Source organism: Myxocyprinus asiaticus, chromosome 17 (genome assembly GCF_019703515.2).
Source record: "Myxocyprinus asiaticus isolate MX2 ecotype Aquarium Trade chromosome 17, UBuf_Myxa_2, whole genome shotgun sequence".
NCBI lineage: Eukaryota > Metazoa > Chordata > Actinopteri > Cypriniformes > Catostomidae > Myxocyprinus > Myxocyprinus asiaticus.
The window spans coordinates 31,547,419-31,561,572 of record NC_059360.1 but is presented as its reverse complement, the minus strand read 5'-3'; the positions used below and the strand labels follow the sequence as shown (position 1 = coordinate 31,561,572).

The 14,154-nt window shown below is 38.6% G+C and overlaps 1 protein-coding gene across 4 annotated transcripts in view; it reads left to right on the top strand.

Annotated features, from left to right (window-relative positions):
• The window catches only part of LOC127455592 (EH domain-binding protein 1-like), a 201,184-nt gene that overhangs the window by 162,253 nt on the left and 24,777 nt on the right, over positions 1–14,154 (top strand). The gene's annotated exons all lie outside the window — the stretch shown is intronic.

The following is a 14,154-nucleotide window of genomic DNA, read 5'->3' as shown; positions in this document are numbered from 1 at the left end:
TGAATGATATAAGGCTTGAATACCCTAGCAGGTGGAGAACCGAACCAGTCATGTCTGCAAGATTTATACACTCATACAGAAATAAGAGGAGCTGTTACACACCAGACCCCGTGTACAGGTCTCACCTTAATGTGCTTACCTGTCTAAACTAGTGCACGCATTTCAGCTCAGCAAATAGATGAACATTCGCACTGCTGTGAAGTTTACAAACTGCATGTTGTCAACAATAGCCTCTATAGCTAAATAATATATTTAAAAAAATTAGAAGTCATGTGGTATGCTGTACATGCAGTATAATGTATTTAAAATACTGTAGACTGCACTAAGCCTAATTGTTAATTATTAAATATTGAGATTTCTCTTGGCAATTTAAAAATCTTGTGGATATTCTAGATTATGGAGTATTTTTCACAATTTAGATGGGACTTTTACAGCATATGTGAAAAATTACATGAAGTAGTTTTAATGTTATGTCTAGGAATATCGGTTCTAGCTACATCTTTACCACCTCACAAGCCTACCTATGTATAAAATACCTTTATTAAATTTATATTAAATTATACTAGTTATACTAATACCTTTATTTTTATCCTAAATTGTTTACAAATTTGGTCTGGTTAATTCACACACAGACTTCAGGTTGATTCTCACACCTTCCATCAAACCTGGGCAGCCATGTGACAAACCTGAAACAAAAACAAAAACAGACCAGCCTTTATTAAACATTCAGTGGTGTGGGAAAGAGATGAATTTAAAGGAAGGGTAGAGCAATGTGCGTTTGCACCTGCACAGGTGAGCTTAGGTGTGTGCAGGTTGCAGGAATGGAGTCATGCTTTTAGAGAATCTTATCACAGTAGCATAAAGCATTGTTCTTGTAAAGTGCATGGTGGCTAGTTAATTTTTGCCTACTTTATTTGCTTCACCCACTTACAGTATACATTCTTGTATGCATGTCCCTAAACATATAAAAACTCAAATACAAACTACTCCTGATCCCCGATACCCCAACCCTTACCCCCTTTCCACTCTAATTATACGCTCTGCCTTAGTCTGCTGGTTTTTTGCATTTGTTTCCCAGATGAATTCACAGTAATTGGGCTGGTTAATTTATTTACTGTGTGCAGTTCACAGCACATTAAAGAATGGAGATAATTGAACACGGATTGTCAAGTGTCTTCTGATATCAGGCGTATTACAGAAGGGAATGCGTATAAAACTCTATTTCCATGCAACCATTGTTTATGGTAATTAAGTACACAGATGTATTCCTTGGTTGCCTTCCAAGCTTATGGCGACTGCCATTGTTGTCTTCTATTAATATGCAATCAGTAAATAGTTTAATTTTCTAATCTGCAGTTGGAGAATTCACTTTCTAACAGCTCTTAATTATGGCAGAGCCATAATGATGCAGCCGCTGATGGGCTAGGAGGCCGTAAACGGAATGCTGAGCACTCAGGGGAACAGGGAGGCCTGCTGTGGCTCCTGCCTAATGAACTTGTTATTCCCACACCAGAGGGAGCAGTGTCCTTCACACACAAACTCACACACACAAACTGCCGCCCCCTGCCCATCTCACCAACAGCTCAACCATCACCTCTAAATATGTTATTGTCACCCAGATTTCTAAACATATCAATTTTGAACGTGTTGCGAAATCAAAAGAGAGAGAGAGGAGAGGTATTCACCCGCTTGCCATTCTGTCTGGGCACAATGCCTTCCCAAACCACATTGAAATTTTTCAGCGCTGAGCATTGAAATGTGTGTAAATGTTATCTTTGCAGCTTTTGATATTCAGCAACCCTCTGAATGCATCAGCCTGACATCTGCTCAGCATGCATTTATGCACACATATGATTTTCAAATTGCTTTTATAACTTGCAACAATGAACGCAATTATGAAAATAATGGCATTTAAAGGTGCTCTAAAACCCTCACACCTACAGAGTTCTTGATAAGAGATTTTAAAAAGGCACAGAGTTTTAGGTGAGATTAACATATGTTTAAAAATTGCACTTGAGTCTGATAAGATTGACACTTTATTGCATGCTAATCCTTCCTCTTTTTCTCTGGCGCGGTCACAGAAATTCATACAAGACGGATATCATCAGCTTAATGTAGTTTACAGACAAGCCATCACACTCTGTGGCAGAAAAACAGACATAGACTAGTGGCAGAAAAGGCCCATAATGTTTATTGTATTCAAAACATCCTTTTTTCGAAGACTTGACCATCCTCTTCGGCTTTTTTACAGATACATTCAGCAAGTCTGTTTTAGAATTTTAGGCTGAAAACGTCAACCATTTTTGTTTGTCACTTATTTTCCCCTCAGTTTTCACACATTAATTCTCTGTGCCCACATTCCAGTGCAGTGGTGGCCATGCAGAAATAATTGCTTGAGTGTCTACGTTTATAGATCTCAGCTCCGCCAAGACTGAAATGGAATTGCTCGTGTGGCTAAGGCAACATGCTTGTAAGCAGCCCCTTTAGTTTGACTAAAGATTTAAGCTTGGCTACGTGAGTCGCATCTGGAAATGGTCTCCAAGCTTAGACAACAGCTAACAGCTAACACAGCTTTAAGTATATTATCAGGCAAGTTCTTTCAGAAACGTATTGCTAAAGAAGCTTAACATTAATTATTGTAACTTTGGGAAGATTACATCCACAGCATGCTTGTAAGCGGTGGCATACTCCTCTTGACCTCCTATGCAAGAGCTTAAAAACACTAGAATGGCATTTCAGCTGCATTAATAGGATAACCAGTATAATCTTTCCACAGTAAGAGAAGCAAAAGTGTTTAGAGCATAATACTTGCTCAGGTTCTGGGAACGAGACTGGTTTTGTCATGTCTCTTGCAATCAGCACGCATCGGTTTATATCGCTGCAATCATAAACTTAATCACTCTTATTTTATTTTTTTTCTCTCTCCTGTTCTCTTTCTTCTGTTGTCTCTTGTGGCGATTCTTTTTCTTCTGTTCTCCCTCGGCCCTATTCTTTCTCCTCCCTGGGATTTGCATTCTAGTTCGGTACCTTGTCCACTAATATTAAAGACCAAAGACCTCGTTTAGCCTTGCTGCCAAGCGTGCGCAATGAGCAGCGGAAAGTAAGCCTGGAGACAAACGCAGGAATTCGGCTCATAAGGATGGCTTTTATCAGCACAACCAAAGGCCAATGCTGGATCAGGAGGTGAGCGCCTATTCACGTTTAGTGCTGGACTATGTGCTCGACTTCAAGAGCTGGTTTACATCAGAATGGTCCACTTTTAGCTGCTGGCTTTTACGCCCTTTGTTCTTCCTGCTAGTTTTAACTCTCACCAGACCGTTACATCCACAGTGTAGGTCGCTATTGTGAAGTCAATCTGGCAAATTATTCTCACTACATAATAAAAACAGGTTTGATCTTTAGCCTCAGTTTATTCATATTGCATGACATTAGTGTTTGTATAAAAAATAAAAAAAATCTCTTGTTCTTTTAACTGTGAATACAGTACTTACTTCTTGAGTAAGAAGTTTATTTCTCGAAGAGCTTACGATAGAATGGTCACTGTAAGCACAGAAAGGAAAAGCCTCCATCAGCCCTTTTTAATCTCTGAGGCCGTTTGAATGTTCAAGAAGCAAAAACAATTTAATTAGTTAAGTTGCATTGACTTCCCATTCAAACCCCCCCCCCCAAAAAAAAGCTTTTCCCAGATGTTTTTGGTCTGGTGTCAGGCTTTCAAACATTCTTCAACAGTTTGATGAAAGGGGGTTTTAAGGAAGATTAGAGAAGGGGATCCTCCAGGCATTGTCTGAGAATCTTAAGATAAAACGCATGGGGTGGATAGTGTCTGTGGAGGGGGTATCAGGGGGGAAGGGTTTCTTGGTTGCTCAAGATAGGGCCTGCATTGTGAGATGTAATTTAGATTTTTATAATGGCACAGAAAATTGCGACGAGTCCACCGTCATACTGCTCTAGTTTTCGTTTCTTCCTCTCCTTCTGTTTTCTCTATCCCTCTGTTTCATCCCACTCCATGTGTTGAGCAGTGGCCTTGCTGTCCTCTAAATTGTTGGTGTGAAGTTAGGTTAAACTCTGCTACATGTGGCATTGCAGGCAGGCAGTGATATGCCTGATTAACATTTTCAAAAGGGGGACAATGATGGCGCTTATTATAATCTCCCCTTTATTGAAGCATCTTGAGGCCTTTTCATCTTTCCCCTCCTTTGACTGCCATTCCAGTAAGACCCTGCCAAAAGCAGCTAGTGCCATGCCACTGTGGCTCCATACACAGAAAAACAGTACCACACTACACAACACCAGCCAAGACCTCAATGATCTGCTGGTGTTGTCAATGAAATTTTTTTTTAAGATTAGTTTTTTGTTGTATTTTTGTGGCACTGAAGAGTGTGTCTGTCTGTCTTTTATAAGCTAAGATAGTAGAGAAGACACAGTAAATTGTAGGCAACAAAAGGGGAATAGGATCGGTACATGACACTGGCCAGATTTAAACTTGCATTCCCGTGGGCACACAGTCCTTGTTAAAAACATAGGCAGTACCTACTCCACCACTATTCAAATCAATTCGATTATTTTCCAATTAAAATTTCTTAAAGCAATAGTTCTCTGAAAAATGAAAATTCTGTGATTATTTACTGTTGTTTCAAACCGGTATGACTGACTTTCTTCCATAGAACACAAAAAGAGATGTTAGGCAGAATATATGGGACAATCTAGGCACCATTCACTTACATTGTATGGAGAAAAAAAAAAGTAAACTTTCAACCTCAACATTAAGATTTTCTCCTCGTATGTTCTACAGAATAACAACATGATGGTGACTAAATAAAATGTTCAACTATTCTTTTAACTACATTCTTTAGGTTTGGGAAGGCGCTGACAGTATTGAGGATTTAAATATTTCTACAAGCCAAGTCTTGTTGTCATTAATAAATAACGTAATAGGTTAATTTGTTAATTTTTATTTTTTCCTTTTAATCTGTAAATTCTTTACACCAAAACAGTTTGGCTGTGTGGGGCTACTTTGCATAATTGATCATTATTTGGTTTACAAATAGTCTCCTGACAACTTAATTGAATTTCAGTCATGCACCACTTAATTAATAGACCTTTTCATATGGAAACTGATTAAGACACACTTTACAATTAAGTGTAATGACACGGGGTTGGCCTATAATTAGGGGCATTCACGTGTTAACAGCCTGCTATGCTAGCCCGGTTGTTGTTCATTTCCCTTTGTATGGCCCTCTCTAGGCTACACATTCTAATAATGTACTACCTGAACCTTATCAGCACACAGCCTCTCTCCCCAGCCCACCTTAAGCATGCTAAAACACGCTAACGACACCCAAAACAGCTCATTTGAGCTAATGGAAATTACCATGTAAATGCTATTGTTCTGCTGTTAACCGCTTAGTTTAGATGAAGAGATAGCAAGGGAAGGGACTTTTATAGTTACTGTAGGAAGGAGACTCATTATCAATTTGTCCTTAAGCAAACCTGAGGAGAGAGAGAGAGAGAGAGAGAGAGAAAAAAATATGGGGGGGGGGGGGGTAGAATCCACAATGCAGATGTGTGGAGGGCAGCTAATAGTGTTAGCACATCCATTACTCTCCTCAGCTTAATTCATTAAGCAAATTGGGCAGGAACCATATTGGCCTTGTTGAAATACGTGCAATATGACACTGCTCAAATTTGTTCTAGCACATGGCCTGGGGAGACGAGCCGACCGCTCTAATGGGGGAGGAGGGACAAATTATGCAAAGGCACACCACAGGAGGGAGATGACTACAACGCAGAGGGAGTAGCACCTCCGCTCTGAACTAACCAATTTTCCTCCTCTTTCTTGTACATTTTGGCCTTGATGTCCTCACTCTTTTAGTATGTGAATGCAGTGAATATTCATTTCTGTGTTGCATAATATTACGTAGCTGGCACGTCTATCAAATTATGATAACATCCACTTTATAAATGCATTTGACAGTAATCTGAAAGGCTGCAAATCTTGTGCAAGAGTCTAGCAGATGTCTGTCTTCGCAACCCATACATTGCCATTTACTTGGGAAAAGGATTAAGCAAATAAAAGCAAATCATATATTAGTTAGAAAAACATTCTGCAGGTGTTGACGGGTCCTTGCCGCTTGTGCTAATTTGTCATCTATACAGGAAGCCATTTTAGCATCTCACAGGGTTCAGTGTGAATCTAAATGGAGTGCTGATAACCCCCTAGAATTTCACACCTCTTAGTATGCAAACAGAGGGGCAAGCAGGTCCTAAGTTGATGAGATAACAGAGATACTCTTAAATGACTACAACCTGCCCTTAACGCACACTAATGTAACAGTCTTAACTAAAGATTTGTGTTGCCAAACTTTTGCATTTCACAAATGGGTGGTGTCAGCACTGCCACCTTCGTTAGTGCTAGTTTAAATACTAACAATGGCACATATTAACCATTTGTTTGTTTCTGTGAGATCTCAAAGGGCTAAGGTATAGGACTGGTAAAATAAATTTTTTATAAAAGCTTGAAAACTTTGGCTTTAGATAAACTGCTGTTTTAAATGAAGGCTTGCTTTTTGAAGTGTCTGTTCAGTCTTTTTCATAGCATTAAAATCCTTAAAGGCATAATGTTAATACAGATTAACTCAAGTAGTTGTCCATTTGTGACAGTTTTAGTTGTAAAATCAGTTCGGTGCAGTCAACTTGATGCAGTTAGTTTTGGTTCAAGGAAGAGCAAGAGATGGGGAAAGGAATCCAACCAGCCTTATTCCATTTGGCTATGTGGTGATTTTGTGAAGCTTTATGCAATCACTGATACATATTTATGTGCTCACTGCTCCCTCCTGGAAAGCACCTTTTTACATGTACATGTACATCAACTGCCCCCCCCCCCCCCCCAATGCAAACAGGCCCTCCTCTCTGTGAGCTAATCAGTACCTTAGCTAGATGCATTGTGGCACTATGCAAATCTATTTACATTGGAATAGGGGAATCAGGGGATCCTAAACTCAGTCATCGAAGTTTAAGAAAGAAAATACCCAAGGCCAACAAATAAATGAAAGTTTGCTCAAATCCGTGAGATAATGGGATCTGTGTTCAGACTTACCACAGTGGAGAGATAAACACAGGGATTACTTGGGGGTTTTGCATCAGTTGCTTTCTGCTGGGTGGCCTTACTTGTCAAAAAGGGGGAAAATAGGAGAGTGAGAGAGAATGACATTTTTTTTAATGCAAGGACATTCACATGGCACATTGAGAAAAGAAGTATTGCTAATTCCATCAAAGCCAGAGAAATCAGCTATTAATTTATGCTGCTCTCTCCCTCCCCCTGTAGCCATTGTTGCTTTGGTTGTTGATCATTTCAGTAACATCTGGTCCTGGTGGAGGCCAGTTAGCGTCAACCAGACGACCCCTGACAGCATGGTCAAAAAATTACTCTGGTCTGTCTTGCTGTAGCTTTTGTCTTGTTCGTAAGACCAGAAATTAAAATGCTTGCGTAAAAAAATCAAAGGCAAAAATGTTAGTCTTCTCTGACTAAAAAAACAAATGAACCAATGACAACCAAGCAATTATTTTAAAGGACAAAACCTTGGCAATATTAATTCACTTTTTTCAGAGATTAACATTCCTGTAGGGCCAGACCTCATCGTGTCAATTAATGTAGCCTAAATTTTGAAGGATGAAAACGAACGGCATTGCAGAGCTGCTCAGGTTTCTGGAAAATTGAAAGCTGGAGTATTTAATACCAAACATCTATTGAGCAAACTTCCTCCTTCCGAGAAGTGGTACGGGTGTGCAAGAGTGGATGATGCTTGTTAATATACTGTGTGTATGTATGTATGTATGTATGTATGTATGTATATATATATATTTGGAAAGATGGGGAGATTCGGCATTTGGATCAAGGGCTTTGCGGAGAAGCAGATTATGACTTCCATGGTGACTCCTTCCAGCTTTGGGGAAATGAGCTGTTGACATTCTTCAGGGTCATCATCCAAGATAGTAGGTGAACTAGCAGAATTTACCCGATAAACCTGTCCAACTAGACCTTTATCCATTTCACAACTGGGAAAGACAGGGGTGAGATGGAGACGGGCAACTGTTAACCCTGATGTTTTTCCCTTTTCATCAAAGCTTGAGGCATTTAGTCTGCCAGTAGGGATACTATAATTATTATTTTGCCCAAACCCTTGGGCTCACATATACAGCATACTTCACACACATATATTTCCTCATATAGTGTTGGGGTTTTTTAAATTAAATTGCATGCTTATAAATTATAGTAAGAGTCCAAACTATCTTGCATAGCTATTGCTAACATATCCTGAAGTATGATTTTTAGAGAACAGAACAGGTTTTTAGGGTATATATTTGTGGAGTAGATGGAATGGCCTAAAGTAGATTCAATACATGTACGATGGGGACTTTTGAAGATGAATCACTTACACCTCCGTCATCTCGCCAAGAACATCATGAAGCCTATGTCTGACAATGTTTGAGTCCTCTCCACCTTGTTCAAAATATTTTTTTCCCATAATTCCCTTGTGTAACCTCGGGCTAGTGTTGTTCCCCACTGTGAGGTAGACCCGGAGGAAAGACAAAAGCACAATGAAACCCAGAGCTTACCACCAACCGCTCTCACTGGAGCTCTAGAGTAGGGCTCTCAAGTTCTGTCCCAATGCTAATGAGCCGGCTCTGATCTTTCCTCTGCTTCCCGTGTTTTCAACATCTTCAAGGACCACATGGCGCTTGCAAAATAAAGACAACCAAATGAGAATTTTTAACACTTTTTGTGACAGCGACTCAGCGCCTTTCAGCCAGCTCGCTCATTTAATATTCCCACCAAGAAAGAAAGGACAGAAGAAAGACGAAAAGAATAAAGGTAAAATGTACAATAAGGAGTTGGAGGTGCAAGAGAGAAGAGGGAGGTGTCACTGACATTCCTCCTCCCAAGTTATCGCAGAGAAAATCAAATGATATCTTAATCGAAAAAAAAGAAATTACGTGGCCTCCACTTTCTCATTTTGCACAATTCCGTGAAATCCGACACCCAAAATTAAACGTATTTGACAAATATGGGGGACAATATCTTTGAGCTTCATGATATCACTGACAGCCCCCAAACAAGAGGGAACAGATACAGGGTGAAAGAGAGCCAGAGTCTGATGGAGATAGTCTCCTGCCGACTGTTCACACACTCCTTTTTAATAGCTGTGTTCTCTATACAGAGGCACAGGGCAGTAGCTCACATTAGTGCCAGAGACCACTAGTTAATAGGATGATGTATTTTAGCTTTTGTTATGAGATTATTAACTGGAATAGGTATCTGCTCTCATCCAAGCTGCTGCTCTGAGGGCCTGTTGAGCACAAGTGGTAAAATACGGTGTCCCCACATTGTGCTGTGCTTGTATGGTGAAAGGCTTTTAATGAAACACCTTTTCGGAGGGCTTCACCAGGTGATCTTTTTTTTTACCACTCTCGTCTGCCACTCACCCAGCTTTAATTACCTGAAGTACTCCTGCTTTTTCCAAAGGCCCTTGATTCTGCCCCTGTGTTCAGCGCTACCAAAAGTAGGCTTAAAATGGGTGATAGAGTGAAATGATAGTATTTGTCAAAATAAGAACGAGAGGACCTCTGGCTCCAGTGTTTCACCTTGAAGGATTTTGTCATTTTTATTCTTCACACTTGTATTTTTGGGTTATCTTTGTTGAGAAATGTGTTTCCAATCTATTATTTGTTGCTTGATTTTAATTAATTGATAATTGCATTATAACCTTTGTCTGATGACAAACTATTGATTAAACTTGATCAAACTGAGATTTCGGTCCAAAAAATGGTCTGAGACTCACTATTATTATTTATTTCTTGTTTGCTGTTTATTTGGCGTCACACCTTTTCTGTCATCATCATCCACAAAAACAAACAGTGTCACACGGAATTATTTCCATGGAAGTATTTCAGCCATCTTTTCATCCCTGTTTTCCACCCTTCTGTCATTTTGCATCATTTGTTGCGAGTGGTGTCGTGAAGAGGGCTGTAATTGTTGTTTTGTAATGTAAACTGCCTGTCTTGGCTGTTATTCTCAACATGAAGTTGAGATAGTGGACAGGCTGCCCAGGGATTAAGGAGCAAGGAGCGGCCAACACTCGCTGATAGTCTGTCTGTCTGTGATAATGTTTATTGATTAAAAAGGAGGGGGGCATACAAACACAGTTTAATAGAGTAGGGAGCTGTGGACCTAGATGGACATATTTGTGATTCACTGTGCTAAACTCAGACAGACAGGCTAAAATTCATATATTCTCAACTGTTCCTTCTCGTCCCATGGCAAAAACATTATTTGTTCTAAATTGATACGCTGATGTTTGCGGGAAAGTGGGTAAATGGAATTTCAGGTAAAAAGAAAAAATATTTGCCAGGTTTAAATTGTGATGTTTTGTCTAAATGAACATAAAGCACAAGGCCACAAGGCTTATTCACTTTAGCTCAAGTGGCTTCTTGATTTTATACATCTGGAAGCAACAGAACTATTATAAAAGACACCAATTTTCAATAAAGAGCTAAATTTATTTTTAATAATTATTGGAATTAACAATTCTTCGAAGTAATACACTGTAAACCCATATAAGTTAGCAGAATTCCAAAAATTTGAGGTAATCAATTACATAAATTAATCAAGTTAATAAAGTACACGTATAAGCAGAACTCTCAGATTTTGACTTTGTACTACTCATGCATATTGATTGCTCTTAACTTGAAATAATAAGATAACTCATGCATTTTGATAGCACTTAACTTAAATGAACTCTTTGGCTGAACTTAAAATTAACAAGTAATCTCAATTTAAATACTTCAAGTGGAGAAAACCTAGCTTCTACTAGCTAGAATTAGCTAGTACATGCAGAATGCATGTTGAGTGGTATCACTATGCTTTGATTAGTATAGCAATTGCTCAATGAGTAAAGCAGAATAGAACATTCTTAACTTGTACCAGTCCTCAACCTAAGCTCAAGCTCATATTCACCATAATGGTAACCCCCAAAACTCAAACATAACTGAAAAAGTGTCCCCCTTTTTATTCATCTTGCACAAAGATAACATCATATAACACTTAACATTTACCCTCCATGTTGAGTGTCTGTTTGTGGATTTCAAGCAACTCTGCACATTAATATAGAATGTTCAGTCACCAGGGTGCATTAATAGTGATTTTACAATGGCTTCGAACACTGCTCATCCAATCAGAATGTAGAGTTGGAACCATTTTATAAAAATCTATTATCTGCCAGTTGTTTGTTTTGCCCCTGCAGGACTAGGCATAAACTGAGAGGTGTCTGTGCTATTAGCAGGGGGACTGGGGTGTTTGCAGAGGGGCTGTTTGTGTTAACAGCGTTGAGGGGCATGTGAGAGAAGTATTAAGGTACAGCCTATCTTCTGTCAGCCCCTCACTGAACATTCAAACAATTACATGAAAGGATGTATGATAACAGTGTATGTATAGCCAAGACTTTTCTGTCATTAAGGGTGACTTTAGCGATCCTGTTTTCCCCTGCAGTTCATCTCTTCTCAGCGTAAGCTTATGAACTCTTTCTCATAAGCCGCAAAGAAAGCAGCTGAAGGTCAATAATACCAGTGGCAATTTAAATCCTTGTGGTGGGGCGGAATTAAATTGTAATGCAGTATTGCTGGTCATGTTTCAATATACACAAATATGTCAGTTTGTGATAATTAAGTGAAAATGTATTTCCCTAAACATACAACCAGAAAGCAATATTGATAAAGCACATATTATAAAAATGTCACTATTTTGTAGTGTTTTAATTCTATTATAATAGTGGTTTATAGTGGTTTAATTTCATCTTAGTCTCAGCTCATGTACAGATTTGTGCTATTTAAAACTCTCTGCTTGATGGAAAGCCTTTGTTGGAGTAAATTTTATCTACATGTCTCTCATTGCTTTTTCAGTCTCTTGGTCACCCAAAGAGACCGATCTCCAGATAAACAGCAAGCAGGGGAAAGGTTAGCGGTTTACTAGGTTGGCTTAAACAAGAGAAAATGTGTTTGGTCCATTTTGAAACTAGCGATGGGCGTCTTAAAGCACAATGACCGTGGCTTTATCCTGAGATTAGGTATTGTGGGTAAAGCTAAACTACCTTCCATCAGAGTGGCGCAAGGCGAGCATGGCCCTTTCAGCCCACGCTAACAAGACTTCTCCACACTGCAGACCCACTCAGAGTAATTAAATCAATCCTTTTGTACTCCCCGCTCTCTCCTTCAGTGACGATCTGATTATTGCCTTCATGCATATTCAGAAAGACTCCCTGACTGGCCCTTAATGAGCTTTCTCTCAATCACACATAACCTTGTTCATCCTGTCCTTTTCCCCCTTTTTTATTTTAATTATTTATTTTTTTATTTGTCTCTCTGTTTTTCTTGCATTTTACCTTCTGACAACACAAAAGAGGGACATGGCAGTCAGAAGCACAGAATGAACGAAAGAGGAGAGTAAGCCCACTTAAAATAAATCGTAAATGTTCAAAAAGTTACTGAGTGGCAGAGGAGTAGAGATCTTCCCCTTCAGACTCCGATAGACAAATTGGATTACTGGGTATTGGATTAAACAGAAAACGGGTGGATAAGAAATGAGATGAGCTTGCTGTGATCACAGGGTTTAATATATTTCTTTTCTTTATGGCCTCTTCTCTCTACCCCCAGCCTGCTTTTTTTTTTTTTTCTCAAGTAAAAACACACCCAGCTGTTAGCAGGACTCAGGATTAATTTTTAATTGTTCTGGTTTCTTAAAAGAAAGATTTTTATCTAAATCAAATAAGGGGGAAATTTGTAATTAAACAAAATGCCAAGCAAAACAATCCCCCTCTTGTGGAGGTTTACTTCAGAGTTATTTAGTTTTTATCATTCTGTAAATATCTAAATAAGGTTCTAATTTTAAAAATAGAACGTTACGTTCACATAATTAATTTGCTATTCACAGCGTTTTGCCTAATTATATGCCTTGAAAATGAAAAACAATCAGTACTCTAAGGAACTTTTGAAAGATCTTGTATGCTAATGTTAAATTGTGGTTTTTATAAACAGCTCAGATATTTAATTGATATTTTAAAAACACCACAGTCTTGCCTGGAGCCAAATACTATTTGTGGTATGTGTGACCAATTAGCACAGATTAAAACTTAACATGGACATCTGATAAAGTCTAGCAGATATATATTTACATGACACTTTACATTTGGGTGACTTGGGTTTTGTTTTGTGTGTTAGGATGTGTACGCTGTCGCTGTTAGTAAATAATCACTAAAGGTTAGCAGGAACGAGTGGCAGATTGTGAAATGTGTGAGGATTTCATTAATGCTAGCTGGTTTGAATGCAACAGTGGCTGAGATGACTATCTTAATCTGATTTGGCTATAGAGGCCACATCACCCTGCCATGGACACAGGCCCTCAGGCCCAACAGACGAGCCTGGCCCCTGCAGCCTGCTTGTGTGTGTGTGTGTATGTGTAGACTGCAGGGTGTGTTAGTGTTTCTCTCTTGTGTTTTGTGTAAGTGTGCTTCATTCCTAGGAGAATGCTGTTGGGAGTGATCAGTTAAGCTAGGAAAGCAGGTTCTCTTTATTTCCTATTTTATATTAAAACAAATGTTATTATAGTCAAACCATGGAAACATTTATTTTTAGTATTTAGAAACATTATTATTATCAGAATTATTAGAATTATTTCAAAGAAAGCAAAACAACTAGTCATTTGCAAACGTGTATTTTACAAAAGTTAATTGGTATGAAATATAAAAGATCACTTGATTTTTTTTTTTTGTAAACATCCAATGTAAGGTTAGAACTGAATTGATCATTTACAATCTGTTTAAATACATTTTCTGGATATTTGCATATCAGTTTAATCAGTGCAGAAATGTGCACGTCATCCAGAATATTATTTGTAAAATTCATAAAAGAAAATAGGAGGTGTAGACAGAAATCTAAATGCCATCTTTTGAAAAAATAAAATAAAATAAGGCACAACACTCATTCTATATGAGAAAATAGAGCTTTAACTTTGAGATTAAAAACATGATATTCAGCCGCCTACAGGGCCCTTATCAGACATAAAGAGCATCATAAACAGCATTTTGAAAATGTATCAACGGAAAA